This window comes from Gossypium hirsutum, chromosome A05 (genome assembly GCF_007990345.1).
Source record: "Gossypium hirsutum isolate 1008001.06 chromosome A05, Gossypium_hirsutum_v2.1, whole genome shotgun sequence".
NCBI classification, from domain to species: domain Eukaryota; kingdom Viridiplantae; phylum Streptophyta; class Magnoliopsida; order Malvales; family Malvaceae; genus Gossypium; species Gossypium hirsutum.
Window position 1 is genome coordinate 60,843,992 of NC_053428.1, and position 11,838 is coordinate 60,855,829.

The window sequence follows — 11,838 nt, forward strand, 5'->3', positions numbered from 1 at the left end:
CTCGATTTGATCGAACACTTACCCCTATATTTAGCTATTAAATGAGATGTCAAATCTTATGTTACAAAATTTAAAATGAATATTATAAAACCCTTGGTTCGAGGTTTTCTGAACTTTTATAGAAATTGTTGTTCACTCTCTCTTTTTGCGATTTTTACTTTATGTTTAATTTTTAAAGTTATGTGACATTATTTTATTCTAAGTTAAATCACATTTGGGGCCTGAATTTTTTATTAGTCCAAGTTAGGCCCTAAACTTGACAATTATTTCCACATTGAGGCTTGAACTTTTTTTAGTCCAGGTTAGGCGTTGAACTTGACAATTGTTCTTACATTAAGGCTTGAATTGTTTTTTTGTCCAAATTATTCCTTGAAAACCAAGTTAAGCATTCAATGTGAGAACAATTGTAAGTTCAAGGAGTAGCTTGGACAAAAAAAAGTTCAAGCTCCAAATGAGAACAATTTGCCTAGTATAAGCGCCAATGTGGAAATAATTGCCAAGTTCAAAATTTAACTTAGACAAAAAAAAATTTCAAACCTCAATATAGAAAAGAGGATAAACTACAAAAATAGTCACTTTTGTTTGCAAATGTTACGTTTTAGTCACTTATGTTATCGTTTTGTTACGAAGTGGTCACTCTACCGTTAAGCTCCATTATCTCCCTAACGACAGTTCTACATGGCAATCCAAATAGGTTTTAAATGCCAACTTGGATGTCCAGTTGAGATGAAAATAGGTTTTTAATTAAATAAATTTAATTTGGACTACCACGTAAGACATCCAAGTTGGCATTTAAAACCCATTTGGACTGCCACGTAGGATTGTCGTTAAGGACGTAATAGAGCTTAACGGTAAAGTAAACACTTCGTAACAAAACAGTAACATAAGTGATTAAAACATAACATTTCAAACATAAATGACTAAAATGTAATCTAAGGAAAACAAAAGTGATTGTTTTTATAGTTTACCGTAGAAAAAATTACCAAGTTCTAACCCCAAATAGTGATTTAACCCTTTTATTTTCTTACAATTTTCATGTTAAATTATGTTACATAAGATTTTACATATTATTTAATGTTTTCAAAATGAAATAATTGATATAACATCAATAATTTAGAGATGTAATTAAAACAATTAAAGTTTAAAGACTAATTTAGAATAAAAGTAATAGTTTAGGAATTTTTTATGTAATTAGTTCAACCACTTACAAATATAAATATTCTTGCGCGAAATTTTAAACTCACATTTTGAGCAAAGTCAAGGTTGAACTATATGTAAACAAAATAGGATTGATACCATGTATTAAAACTAGGGGTGAACAAAATTCAATTTGATTCGAAAAATCAAAAAAAAAATTTCGAGTTATTCGAATTATTCAAGTCAACTCGAATAAGAAATTTCAGATTTCGAGTTCGAGTCGAGTTGAATTTTTTCAACTAACAGATTAATATAAATACCCTTTTAGTCCTTATCAATTTTTAAAATGAGCAAATTAGTCTCTCTCTTAACAAAAATTACAAAATAATCAAAATAATTTTCAAAAATTGAAAATAATTTTTAAAATTCAAAATATTTATAAAAATTCCAAAATTTGTATTTTAAAAAAATTATAATTTTTAAAAAAAAATCAAAAACATATAAAAAAATTAAAATTTTAAAATTTTAAAAATTTTATAAAATAATAATTTTAGAATCTAAATATCTGGTTAATGATTCAAGTTCATCATACTAAAATATCTTTATTATTATTATGCTTTAAAAAAGGTTTCAAATTTACACGCTCTAACATGGGAATAGCTATATTGTAACAAGATTTTAATTTGACATTATTATTATTTTTAATTTAATTCGAACAATTTCATTCGATTCAACCAAACGCTCACACTTAATTTGAATTATTCAAAAATCCAATTAAGAAAAGGTCAAACTACGTCGTTTTAATAAATGTTTACCTAGTAGTCTTACTTTCCTTCCCGAATTGCCCGATTTTCCCTTTTTCTTTTACTCAAAATTAATCTAAAAGCTTGTACTTCGTCTACTAGTTAAATAATCGGCCCATGTCAATGCAACATTAAGTATAAATAATAAGATTCGTTAACTCGACTTGACTCGACTCGAAATTTTTTAACTCGATTAAAAACAAAATTCAAATTGAGTTTGATTGCTAAAATAGAATTCGTCAACTCGACTAACTCGAAATTTTTTGACTTGATTTGACTCGACTCGACTCGATCGAATACTCACCCCTAATTAAAACGAACCGAACCCAACTCAACTGATTAACACCTAAAAGCCAAACTTAAAAGAGCATTTTAATAATAAGAAAAAAGTTATTTAGAATTAATTATGAAAAATAAATATTAATATAAAATGATGTTTTAAACAATAATAAAAGCTTTTGGACCAAGTCATGCCTGATCCTCCGAATAAAAAAATTGATCAACCTAGACTTTGATTTTTAAAAAGGAAACTTTAAAGCCCATCAAACGATGGGCAAGGGGGCAGGGCCCTTTGGATTTCACTAAGGCTCCAATGAGTTGAAAGTGCAAAGAAAAAATAATTTGAACTACACACCAAGTATTTCATTGGTAGAAACTAAAGCAATGGAATAGCTACATTTCCATGTCTCAACACACAAATTTAGAATATTCACCATCCCTTTTCTTGTCACATTATTAGGACTTGACCACACCTTATTTCCGGCTATTTCTGATGCTATATATGTTGAAAAAATTGATCGAATCAAAATAGATAATATCTTGAAGTTCAGAAACTTAACACGGTCTTTCGACAGGTCAAACTAATCAGCCCCTCCTATAAACCAAAAACATTTTGGTCAACACATATTTGACAAGCAGTTCCTCAATAACATGATTTCAATAATTCAAAAATTGCCAAGGAATGAAAAAGCCTTTTGTTAAACATAGACAAGTAAAATGCCAAATACAATATAAAACTACTATCAACAAGACTCTCGTGGGGATGATATAGCTAAGGTAAGATGGTTCTTTTGGTAACTATACAGAGAGAGTTTTACAGGGTTAGATCATCTTAATTGCATTATCCTAAATCATTCAGTTCTATACCTTTTTTAATCTAGTTCGACTCATTACCTGATGTGACCTCCTCTTCCAGTTCAAATGCATCAACCTCCGCAAAGTACGCTCTTTATTTGTTGATGAAATCTTGGGGCAAGTCATGCTTAGAAGCATTTATCTCAGCCTTGTCTCGGTGTTGCTTCTGTGGAGACATTGCAAACCAATAAGCTTAGTTCAAGACATATTAGTCACATTATCTTTAAGGATGCATCTGCTTAAGTAGGAAAAAAAAAAGCTTATAAGGGACAATCGCAAGTGATATGAGTTAATGCAAAAGCAAGCATCAAAACATAATAATTAATACTGATAATATAATGTTGTTTGTGCAGAGTAAAGTTGCAGGATATGGCTGATTTGCTTACTGAAAGATGCTTCAGCCAGATTTAGGTTAAATTCCACTCTATAGCTCTGTGAGAAAACCAAGACTGGTCTAAATGCCTTGAAGTATTGCCTCAAATCTTGTAGAAATAGATGACAAGTTTACATAGCATAAACCAAGTAAATTTAGATCAGATTACCGGATTCTATAAATGAAAATCTGAATTATTTTAAAGATACAAAATTTTTAAAATTGTCTTAATGAAGACCAAGTAATCCCAAACCAAATATCAGTAGCGCAATTTCCATTCAACACAAATCAAATGAAAATATTAGAAGTTTTAAGTGAGCTTTTTTATGTGGCATTGGACATGATTTGGAGATACCAATATCACCATCTCCATCCTTTTTCCCATATTAAAGAGAAGGAGAAGCATCGCTAAGTAAGGACTCATCATAATCTGAGAAAACAGTAAACAACAGATATATTCTAAATTAATGAAACACGGAACAAGTAGAGTGATTAATATTGACGGCAGATAGTAAGAATAAAAAAAAGCATAAAGAAGACTAAACATCTGAATATACAAGACTGAATTGTTCAATACCTAAATATGACATACTACAATTCAAGGAAAAGCCACTTTTATGTCCCAAACTTTGCGGTGAAAAGCCACTTTCTGAGTTGTGAAAGAAACTCGGATCAGAAAGTATCATGACTTAACTGGAAACAGATGTTAAAAACATGACAAAACACAGAAATCTAAAACAAAATTCTTAAGAGGGAACAACAGTCTTTTAGTCTCATTACACTTGTCTCCTTCAAGACTCAATTACGCAGGAGAAGTGGAGGATATATGAATGAAAATGAATACAAAAAGACCATTGTAATCAATTTAACAGTTACTTCAGGCTGTTTTCTTTCTACTATCTAATATCCGAATATATGGCCAAGGTATCAAATGAACTATTTGGTACATTTTATTGATCAAAATTTTGGAGTCATAATCTTACAGCCGTTGCCTGAAAGCTAACCACCAAAAGGGTTGAGATCAAAAGATCAAGATCACTTCCAACATCTATTTAATACTTTATAATTACATACTAGTGACAACGTTACAACAATGAAATCCCATTTCACTGCATCAATGTCTAACATACCATGCACATTTTGAGTATCCTTTGCCTTCTAAAGTCATCAAAGACTAAAATTTATCCAAAGACCAACTATCAAACCAACAATAAATGCAGAAACTTATCAAAAGAAAACCACCTTAAGTAGGGAGTCCTCGTTTCAAAAATGCTACTCAAAGGCTCCACAACTTCCTTCCTTTTACTCTTCTTTTTCTCAGCAGTGTGTCTCCTGTAAACTGTACGAGGCTCAAAATCTGCACAATCACAAATACATAAGATCAAAGCTATAATGTTAAATCCGTTCGGCCCAAAATAAATGCACAATCCAGAAAACTAGGGACAAAAAAGAGGTTGAGAAGACAGTTCCACATCATAGAATGCATTTCATATATAATTTCTAAAATTGAGCACTTCCATAGATCAGTAACATTAATCGAATTTACAGAGAGTCCAGATAACTTCACATAATTCCACAGCACAGAATGCATTTTAACTAAAATATCTATAGATTTATCTTAGAAGAAAATCTATATAGCTCAAACTGAACCAACAAAGTTCTATTGTCCCAAAATGTTATCAATTCACTAGCATTAAAACAAAAAAAAAACTTTCTCCAGAACCCAAAAACCCAAATTCAAGAAGTAAAAACCCTAGACAATCCATAAACCCAAAGATCAAATCCCACTTTAAAAAATCCAACCAAAACCCAGAAATAATCTAGACCCATCAAGATTACCCGAAAAGGAAGGTGTTTTTGACGGCGGAGACGGCTTGGAGCTGGGATTTGCCTTGTCACTCGGACAATTTTCATTTTCCTTCTTCTTGTCATTGTTATCATTATTTATATTTTTGGTGGAGTCAGTGGCAGTAAGCTTAGAGGTGCGCTTAAAGCTAGTATTGGGGTTGCTAGGAGGGGTTTAAGATCCGAAGGGCGCGAAGATTTTATTTGGGTTTTGATAGAAGCAGAGGAGGATTGTGAAGAAGAAAGAGCGGATGGGATTGTATTGGTGAGATCAGTAAGGGGTTTCCTTTTGCTGGCTTTTCTTCTTGGTTTTGTTGTTGTTGATTTTGTTTCGTCCATGTTTAATGGGATTTGCAGAGAATTCTAAGCTTCAGTTTCTTTTTCTAGTAGGATGGAGTGGGGTTAGCGGGAAATTTCTGTTTTTTGTTTTTTTAGTTGGGCCATGATAATGCTATGAAACATCAATCAAATCTTTCAATGAACAGTGTTTGGTAATTGGGTTTTCAATTTATTGGCTTATGTTGGTTTATTTATTGGTTAAGAATTTTGACATCCACTCAAGCTCTCTCTTTAATTTTACTAGCCGACAGAGCAAACGAGAGCCTACCATAGCAAGTTAGACAACTCGCATTTATCAGAAATTCAGTCACAGAAAGATCGAAAATCAAATATTGATCTCTTAAACCTACATAAAGAGAGAGTATTTTTAGATTGAATTTCAAGGGAAGAGTAAAGGAAAAGTATACTCTGGGTTAGTTTCAATGAAACATAATATCTGCTAGGATATTTCCTCAAATCAGTATTGCATTTATATTTCTTCGGGAAAAAGGCAGAAGACAATGTGAACTAGCCTGGAATTGGTGAACTCTTTAACATATTTAAAAGTTAATTAGTTAGAAATGTACCCTAGGGGATCTTTAATAGTTAAAATGAAACCCGATATGGAATCTTGACCAAACATGTAAAGAACGGGGGAAGGGCTGCCATTCTATGTAATTTCCAGGCCAAAATAACATTATGACTAAGATTTCATATCATCTATGCAGTTTATTTCTCATTTATTCCTCAATTTCCCAATGGAAAACAAATAGCAGTAGCTACTCAAATTTAAAGAACTAAGAGGGTTGCTTTGGAATCTGATTCATTGAGACAAATTTGTTGTCCTTTCAACACAAGGAAATGGAATGCCAAAAATGAAATTAGAAACCAAATTTATCAAAGTACCATAGCAGTACTACAGTAATAGTTCGATGAAACTTCATGAATTAGAAACAAGTAAAATAAAAAAATATATGAACAAATGAAAATATATCATCAAGATCAAACAGACCCAGCGTAGCCGCCCCCACGTAGACAAAAAACAACTGGTCCTTCTGTTCCTGCCATATATAAATGAAAGATCTAACATGATAAAGCATATTAGAAGTAAATAGGTATTGAAAATGGAAGTAAATAGGTATTGAACTGCCACAACAAATAACACTAACATCATTTGAGTCTGGTATGCAGACATCTTCCTCTCGATCAAAAAAGCTAGACCAATCTAAAGGTGAGTATTTCTACGAACTAAAAAAATGATTATTAAAAAAATCTAAAGCATAAAAATAACATAGAAAACATAAATTCAAACAAAAAGTTCAGAACAAAATCTAGCAAAAATAGTTCATCTCTCCCAACTCAAATTAAGAAGAGAATATGTGTGCCGTCTAGAAGACCACACAGAAAGGATAATGATTAAGGGAATATTGAATGTCAATGTTCTGGTCCTTACTTATATAAATGTGTTGTCTACTTTGTTTAGGACAGTCTCACATATAAAATTCAGATGAGAAGCATCCGGAAGAGGAATAGGAGGGTAGGGGAACACAGAGAAGGGAAGATCTCTTGCTTTGAATCTGCTTTTTCTAGAACTTGACACATCCAATTGGAGAAGCCCTTCTCATTCCATCCAAAAATTCAATAAAATGAGAAAGTATTGCAGTCAGTAAGATTTCCGACTAAAGAAGCTGAACTCATTAGCAATAAATACCATGTAGCAGTAATCAAAAGCACAACTAGATGTTCGAGAAAGGTAGATGCAAAGTAAATCCATCAATATATAACTTAACCCCAAACATGTCTGTCAATCCATCAATATATAACTTAACCCCAAACATGTCTGTCACGAACAAATGAATGAAAATGTTTTTCTCTTCACCTAAGAAAAACCAGGTAGGAAAAAGTTAACAAAGACATAACCGAACAAGAAATGGCATGCATCGAACATGAGTGCATCCATAACGTTGTTGAACAAAGAGATCGTCAACAATGTCTCCCCCCCTCTCATTCTTGGCCTGTCAAAGGCAATTATGTGCTTTTTTTATATCACAATATATTTAACAATTAGGAAACATGATGACAAATAGCACACCAACAAATATCAACTACCTGAATGCGAGCCCCTGACCTAGTCTGCACTCCTCTGATAGTCTCCCCACCTTTACCAATGATTAAACCAACCTGAAACAGGAAAGATAAATTACACGAAATCATGAAGGCCAAAGCAAGCTTGAACAGACATAAGTACCTCTGTACCTGTAGTAGCAGGTACCTATAGGGAAAAAGAAAGAAAAGGGAATAACCTTCTCATTAGGAACTTGAATCTCAATATGATCAGCATCCCCAGCAGCCTGTGTGGTAGCAAGGCCCCTAGCTACAAGGGAAGGGGAACCCCCAGCATCAGCCTGAAACAAACACAAAAGTTAAGCTAATGACAAAGCAACCAAAATAAAGCCAGCAAATAAGCGGGATGTATTAAGAAAAGGGTAAATAATGAAAGCATGGGGGGAGATATGAGGAAGAAGTTCTAGAAACAGCATACAACCTCTACTATGACAGCATCTACAAGCTTCTCGCCCTTGATTATGCTATTCAAAGTCCCTATTATTTCTAAAGGCCTTGTTGGGGCAACTCAATCAGCATCCGCATCCCTTGTAATTTGAATTTTTGCTGCAGACTTGTATTGCAGGTACCTTATAGCATCCCCTGCCTTTCCTATGAGAACACCAACCTGCAGAAAGCATTGCTTGGATGAGAAGACATGATTAGGCAAGTTTGTATGAGGAAAATGGTGAAGGTCACAAACATTGAACAAAAATAATGTAGGAAACACATTCAAGGTTGTCACTCATAAAGATGAGATCCTTGTAATTAGAAGACGTGAGTTAACGGACGGCATCCAGGTTAAGAGAGGCAGAGAAGAAAAATAGTACGAAACATTAATGGAAAGAATTTAAAATGGGCCCCAGTTTTCTAAGTTAGAATGGGCATGGGTTTATATATACATTACAGTATAAAAAAAGATCAGTTTTGCAGTTTGTTCATGCATCTAAAGCAAAATAAACTGGGTTTGTAGCTAGTTCGGCTGCCCTTTTGATAGGAAAGACTGTCACAAGAAGAAATGTGATAACAATGAATAGATTAGTCTACTAATGCAGACGCTATCTGTCTACATATATGATGCCATCCACTTTGATGTCCGGAACTGTAGGTATGACACAAGAAAGAAAGATGGATGTTCATGTGGTAGGAATGGGACAGTTGCACTAAGGAAGAGAGATGAGGATCTGATTAAGGTGATAGGGACAAGGTTCCAAACTTGCCTTATCCCCAGATAGGACGCAATCTAGGACATTACTATATGAATGAGACTTCATCCTTAACACAATCTAAATTCTTAAAATACTCTTCATTCCAATTGAGACAGCTAAAAATATTAGCATACCTTAGCATTAGGAACCTCAAATCTGCAAGTAATAGTTGAACCATCATCAACTTCCTGTTGAGGAACCTCATCAGAAGGTTGCTTACTCTCCTCGTTTGTAGGCAGTTCCTGGCTACCATCTGCCTCAAAATTCTCAACTTTATCCGGTTCCTGACCACCAACTGCCTCAAATTTCTCATCTTTACCTAACTCAGCATCAGTAGTCGCATGATTATCAGTAGATTGTTGCTCAGTTTCCTCTGTTGTTCCTTCAACTTGTTGATGTTTTACTGTTGCTTGAGCAGTACCATCCTCTGCTTGTTTGGTAACCTCATTTTGCAGCAAAGCCTCCTTTTGCTCCTTCACAGGTTCATCCGACTGCTCAGCTTTGAACCCATTCTCACTAGCTATAATGAAAAACAATCATAGAATTAGAATAACCAAAATAAGTAAAGCAATAAGCAATTAGAAGAGATAAAACAGTCGTAATCCAAGACTGGCTATTTCTTCTTTCTTTCCGGACAAACTTTTAAACCCGGAAGCAAATATCAAATTTCATATATTAAAATTAAATTTAAAATTTCCATGATTTATATTACTTTATTTCTAGATAAAAGAAATATGTTTGAAACTGTGCTGCATCTTAACCATATCTACTTTCAAAATATTTGCTCTGCTTCTAGCAATTATTGAACAAGTAAAAAAGCAAATGACAAAAAGAAATATTACTAAAAGTGGCAACGAAATGGAGCCTTAATCTTCTCACTACACATTCACATAGCACAATATTTTATATGAACCCTTGGAAAACCACATTCCCAAAGCTAACTATTAGAGTGTAAGACTCTAGGTCCATTAAATCCAAGGGGAAAATCCCATACTTTCAGTGTGACTATGTGAGATCCAAGCCCAATACCGTGCAAATTGGCAGATAACGTAAATTCAGTCACTAAAAAACTTCTGAATATCGTCAGTGTTCCTAACAAGCTGTTTTATCAAATAGAAAGATTCCACTAAACTCAAAGCCATAAACGCAAGTAATAACAAGGAAACCCTAGAATTAATATTCAACGCATAAATTCCATCCCACAAGTTGCACATTAGAAGATCCTAAACTAAAACCAGAAGACAATTTTCATTACCCAAGCCATCGGTTTTCTCGTGGACGAGCCTAGGTCGCTTAGCCTAAGACGAATCAAATGTCGTTGCATTAGGGTAGGCCCGGCCCAGGGTTGTTTGACAGTCTAGTCGCCCGGAGTCTAAGGCTGGAAAGGGGAAAAAATATATTTTTTCAACTTTTAATATAAGAAATAAAATTTAAAATTAAAATAAACTAATTAAATATTTAACTTTCAATTTTTCATCATAAATACTTCATTTGCTAGAATAAAAAAAATCAAACTCAAAATGACTCCTTCTTGCTGAAATTGGGGTTTAACCTACTTACGAATCGGCATGCATTATAGGCTAGAGTTTTTCGATCTAAGTATAAGCTTACGGATGAGGTTCCTCTTGATATTTCGAGAAGTCAGTGTTTATTTGTTTGGCTATCTCTCACGAAAATCTGGCCACTTTTATGTTAAAACGTTGGATGGTCAGTGGGTGATGGAACTCTTATTAAATTTGGACATATACTTGGATTATGGATATTGGTCGTCTATTCAATTTCCGTTTTAATACAAATCTTATTGACTACTCGGGTACACTTTGTGATATGACTATGAGTAATGATAACTAGAATTGGACCTATTTGAATAGAGTTTTGGATAACAATACCCTTTCTTATATTATAGGTATCCTTATCCCAAACCCATTAGTTGGTCCTAATGCTTTGGTTTCAATATGCTCGACTAATGGAGTTTTCACGGTTTAAGTCAATCTATAACTCTCTCATGGTAAATAATTTACGTCCTATGGAAGGAAAATGGAAGCTTGCTTGGCACTTTGATGGCCTACAATGTGTTCGACAATTCCTTTGGCTAGTTTTTAAAGAATGATTGCTCACTAATATTGAACGCTACAGAAGAAGTATGTTGATAACCCTTCATGTAACTTTGTGGTAGTGCTGATGAATCTATTATCCATGTTCTTTGAGACTATGTAAAGCTATGGATGTTTGGAAGTAATTTATTCCTTTAAGGATTATGATGCTTTTTTCTCCTATCCTTTAGAATGTTGGGTTACTACAAATTTGGGAAATAAATTTGGGTTAGTCTTCCATGAGGTTGATTGGTGATCCCTCTTCGGTATTTTATGGTGGAAAATATGGAAACAAAGAAATCTATTTGTTTTCCATGATAAGCAGTTCAACAGTACTAAAATTGTCCAATCTAGTTGGTGTTGGGTGAAAGCCACCAAGCATAGGTTGGGAAGAATACATGGTTTAAATGTGAGGCAATTCGAAAACAACAATGGAAACCACTTACGCCAGGCTCCATTAAATTGAATAAGGATAAGGCACGTAATCCTTATTTGGGGTTAGCATCGGCGACGGCTGTTGCTAGGGATGATTGTGGTAATTGGCTTTAGGGAGTCAGAAAAAACATTGGGAGATGTAACATTGAGCAAGCCGAATTATGGGCTATTTATTATGGAATTCAATATGCAAGGAAGGCAAAATGGAAAAATGTCATTGTAGAAACAGATTGTGTTCTTACTATTGAATCTATTCAAGATAGATTTCAAGGTCAACTGAATAGAGATTTAGCTACAAGAATGATTGAATTGTGTTGAAGACAATGGAAGCTAGAGATCTAATATATCTCAAGGGAGGCTAATACGACTGCACATACTCTTACCGAGTT

General features: G+C 33.7%; 1 long non-coding RNA gene across 27 annotated transcripts; it reads right to left on the reverse strand.

Annotated features, from left to right (window-relative positions):
- Positions 1-2,733: 2,733 nt before the first annotated feature.
- LOC107960063 (uncharacterized) lies at positions 2,734-10,279 on the reverse strand. Of its 27 annotated transcripts, XR_005926864.1 has the most exons (9): positions 9,056-10,170; positions 8,156-8,341; positions 7,914-8,015; positions 5,287-7,791; positions 4,690-4,804; positions 4,025-4,096; positions 3,461-3,877; positions 3,114-3,240; positions 2,734-2,814 (listed from the first exon to the last, which is right to left on the reverse strand). It is a non-coding gene; the product is annotated as an uncharacterized lncRNA (long non-coding RNA). The 27 variants fall into 27 exon arrangements; XR_005926855.1 differs by lacking the exons at positions 3,461-3,877; positions 4,025-4,096 and adding an exon at positions 10,177-10,279 and having other exon boundaries at positions 2,734-3,240; positions 5,287-7,625; positions 7,720-7,791; positions 9,056-9,441; XR_001701075.2 differs by having other exon boundaries at positions 2,734-3,240.
- Between the last annotated feature and the right edge of the window lie 1,559 nt (positions 10,280-11,838).